This window comes from Vigna unguiculata, chromosome 8 (assembly GCF_004118075.2).
Source record: "Vigna unguiculata cultivar IT97K-499-35 chromosome 8, ASM411807v1, whole genome shotgun sequence".
Classification (NCBI taxonomy): Eukaryota; Viridiplantae; Streptophyta; class Magnoliopsida; order Fabales; family Fabaceae; genus Vigna; species Vigna unguiculata.
The window spans coordinates 35,416,187-35,421,319 of NC_040286.1; positions in this window are offsets into that span (position 1 = coordinate 35,416,187).

A 5,133-nucleotide genomic window follows, 5' to 3' on the forward strand; every position below is an offset into this window, starting at 1 on the left:
TGATATTATTCTAAATTAGTCTTGAGCAATAATAAGATTTGTTCATGGTAAGACTGGTTCGTAACGTGTAAATATTTTATAATTTAAATTATAATTATCAGGTATACAGAATAGTTTTACATCATTTAGGACTCGAGATTAAACATAATTTAAATATTTTTTTTCTTTCTTCATTCTCTAATGTGCCTTTTAAGAATAAAATGATAATGGACATGGTGGACCTTGGTGATGACCGGGGAGTCCTCCCCCAAAGTTTTTTTTTTATTTTGATTTTTACATATAATTTATATTTTTAAAGTTATATTTATATGTTTATTTATTATTATATTATTTATATTATAAAAAATTATAATAAAAAATAAAATAAAGGTAATATAAAAAGCAACTTTATAAAGACCTTTGTTAATAAAGGAGATGAAGGTTCTATGTCTAGTTATAAGGTAAACCATATAAAAAAGGTGAGAGAAAAGAAAAAGATAAAAAAATAGATTAAGAAACAGATATTAAAGAACAAAGATATTAAGAAATGCATTCTCAGAGTATATCTAACAAAAAGATTGAATAACACATCCTCACATAATCTCTTTTAAATTAAGTTTTTTTCAAATTAATATGCATACTAATTACGATTTTAGGAATTCTTTTATGAAATCAGTATAAACCTTAATTATATTTTTACCCAAATTAGTATAATCTTAAATTTTGAAATTTAGGGATTTTTGTGTTTATTTTATGGTTATTTTATGATATGATAGTGCATAATAGTTATATTTTTTTCATTCTACTACCATGTGTGATTGGTTTGAATAGAGAAAACGAAGAGTTTTTTTTAATTAAAAAAGTTATATATAAAAAATATAATTTGGTACTCATGGATTTTTTTGTTTAAGTTTCGGTATTGGTAACGAAGTTTCACTCTCCAAAACAGACAATATATTAGAAATGCGATGATTGATCCTAACGATATTATTGAAGTGAGTGTCAAAATATTAATAATGAGTGGACTTGTTTTGTCGTGTTGCATATTAAGTCTTTTTGTTAGTAAAACTCTTAACCGTTATGAGAGTTAACATGGACAATTAAATATTATGGAGTACATTTCTCGCTCTTATTTGATTCTTTAATTGATTATTATCTGTAATTGAATGTTATTGTATTACATTTCTCACTCAGTCTGACTTTTAACTACTCTTAGTTGTAAAAGTCAATTCAAATGAGAGTTATAAAGACATGTAATTGTGTTGTAAATGATTCTTCTAACTCATTCTCGTAAAAAAAAAACAATTCCATGTCAACTAAAATCAATGAAATGATAAAATAAGTAAATAAATTAGTCAGACAGACACACAATAGAAATCTTTTAATTTAGCAAAAGTTTAGCATGATGGATAAACCAACAATACCTACCAAATAAAATTGAAACTCTCTTCATTAACCTATGTAGCTAATAGTCAATGATCTAAACAAAATCTTTGATCTCAATATACCATCACAAAATCATCCTTACTACTTCTCCTCTACCACCATTACCAACATAGACTCAAATAACCTCAATTCTCTACCATTACCACCCACCACACTATACATACAATCTTATTTCTAACAAATATACAATTAGAGATGGTAAATGAATTCGTCCTCACATGTATCGTTTAAATTGGTTTTGATTTTGACAAAAAAATATTTGTATTATTATATGTATGTATAATATTTAAATTGGATACAGAGACAAAAATGTGTATGTACATATCCAAGTATTTAATTACTAAAACATCTTTAATTTCTCAAGTAATCTATAACAAACTTATATTAATTTTATTTGTTTTACTTTTGTAACTTATTTGTAAGAACCAATTGGTTTTTTTACTCTTTTCTATAATTATTTAACCTTTATCAATTTGTTATTTTATACTTTTATTTTATATTTATACAATTATAATCTTTTTCTTGATATTTGACGTTGGATTATGGGTATGATTAGTATATCCATTTCTTGATGAAAATGAGAATGAGACAAAAATATACTACTTATTAGATATTAAACCAAAAAAAAAATGAATTTTTATTTCATAAATGATAATATTGAAATGGTCAACCCATACTCTTTCATCGATTGTCATCCCTACACACTTTTTGATAACTTAAAAAAAAAGGGTAAAAAAGTGCTTTATAACAAAATATATATTGTTTTTTTTATAATTGTCTATCATGTTTCCAAATCCATAGAAGAGGTGAAAAAACAAATAATAATGTGAATTTTTAGTTTATATTAATGATTCTTTGAAAATATTTTAAAAGTAATTAAGATGTGAAACCGTCAATTATATGCATTTAAGTTTTATTACAACATATCTTAGGGATAACATAGAGATATGCGCTAGTCATATTTTATGGGTAAGAGATATGATATATACTAAATGAATATCTTTAATGAATACCCTCATATGGTGGGTATGAAAATTTACTTATTTGCTTCTTGAGTTTGGGTATTATGATATTTAGGAATGACAAATAAACTCGCCCCTGTGGTATTGTTCGAATCTGTCCTCGTTTTGATGAAAAATCTTTGCATTGACTATGTATGGATATGAATATGAGGAATTCCTGACTCTTTTAATTGGGTATGGGATGTACATATCCGCCTCATTCCCATCCTCATGTGTGCCATAATACTCGTATACTCGTCCACACCATATCCTCATTGGCATTTCCCAATACATTTTTTCATCTTATCATAACCTTTATACAGTTATGCTGAAATGATATATGTCAATTAAATATCTTTATGCCTCGTATTTTAATATTTATACTCTTTTTTAATATTTTTATATATTATATTTTTTCCTTTCACATGAGAATGTTCAACTTTCTCAATTCAAGTGCTTAATAGCATAAACCTTTCACTTACTAACAAATATAAACAAATTATCTGTTTTACTCTATTATTATTAATATTTGTTTCATTTGAAAAACTTTTTTTTTTCCTAAAACAATTTTTATTATTTTTCAACCATTGACTTTACTTGATATCTGAAATTTTTTCATCTTATCATACCTTTAACTATACATTTTTTTTCTTTGATGTTATTCTATTTAATAGTCTCTCAAATTGTTTCTAACACACACATTTAATAATTTTTTAATATTTTTATTTGTTGTTTATTTTATTATGTAGAATGCTATTTTGATATATTTTGTATAATTATTTTTTATTTTCTAAACTCATTATCAATCATACTGTAACTTTATCACTATAATTATATAAATAAATGTTATTTACTACAAAAATTTAATGTAAGGGCCATGATTTTTTTATCATCATACAAAATATATTGAAGTTCAAAAGATATACACGATATGTTAAAATTTTATTATTATTAGTTTAATATTTGTTCTTTGTATGATTTTGATAGAGTGATGTATTCTAACTTTTATTAGTGTATAAAAAAGATATTTAATGGAATTTAAAAAATTGAAGTTAACAAATATTTAAAGTATATTTTAAATTGAATATTTGTTTTCTTTTTATATATATTTTGAAATACTTTTAAATTTTATCAAGTTCCATTAGTGTTTCCAAATTTAATAAATATTTTGGTTGTCATGAAATTTTATTTGATATTTTAATTTTAATGGTAAACAATTACAATTTATTTGTAAATATTTGATATCGAAGAAACAACTATCCTCTTAATATTGAATATTTGATAATATTATGATTCATTTACTGTAATTTTTGTATTATTTTACAAAAATTAATTAATTAATATTAAAATAGTAAGAAAATTGGTACGAATATGAGTATGAGAATATATCCGTTACCCGGTGGGGAGGAAGATGGGATAAAAGTTTGATACCCGTTAGATTTAGGTATGAAAATAAAGAGAAATTTTTTTATATAAGAATAAGTATGGGATAACGAAACTTGTATCCGCGGTTCTATTGTCATTCCTAATGCTATTTAACCCACAATTATCCCATCATCCGCTAAGAATTATTATTGAATTTTATTTGAATATTTTTAAAAAAAATTAAGTGATGAATTATTAAACAAAAAAGTTTTTAAATTTTATATTTTGGTATATCTCATTTAAATTTACTTTTTAAGAGACCAAATTTATTTGTATTAATAATTTCTGTACAATTTAATTTGTACTGCACTTTAAATTAATCTTTTTTGTTTAGGTTTATATTTTAAAAATTGTTTTTAAATAAATATTTAAACCCCAACTATTTTTTTAGACTAAACAAATAACATATAGACATTAGCTAATGGATTATATAAATGTGATCTTAACCAACCGATACAAGGGATTAATATAATTTTTAATTCAAAATCTAAGATATTGAAATTATAATTTTTTTCTTATGTAGTGTTTATCTTTATTAATTTTATTTAATGTAAAACTTAAATTCATAATTAAATTATTTAATGAAATTATTTTCAACACTTACCGTACTCTATCCAAGATATTATCATCTCTAATCTTGGACGAGTGAAAAAAAAAAGTTACCATCACATTTATGTTGATATAGAATTCTGTGAACAATGTCGCTATTAAATGAATAATTGAAAACTTTTCAAAAATCATTTGGATGAAAATATAATTAAAAAACCTATTAAATAAACCTAAACTTTTAAAAACCAAATTGTTTATTCCTTTTTCTTGTCATTAAATTATTTCTTATTTATTATTTTCTGTTTAGTTACTTAAAAATAAAATAATATTAAATTAATAATAAAATGAAAAGAGTAACATCTTGGATGACTTATTCCCATCATCCCACGTGTACGTCAATTACTTAAACTCCATTTCTTCCCGTGTCCAAACCGAAACCCTCTAGAAGTAAAATCATTTATAAAAATAATAAAAATTAAACATTATTAAAATAATCCAAAAGTAAAAAAAAAAAAAAAAAAACATCAACTAGTTTTTAGTTGTAACTAAACAACCATAAGGTAAGTTTGTTAAATACAAATAAAAAACTGTTTTTGGAACTCATGATTTTAACTTTTATTCTCTAAAAAAATTGGTAAAAAATATATATATTTAGTATTAGTAATCAACAACCGTTTTTTCAAAACTTTTTAATTCCAAATTTAATTTGTATTTAAAACGATTATTTTTCATT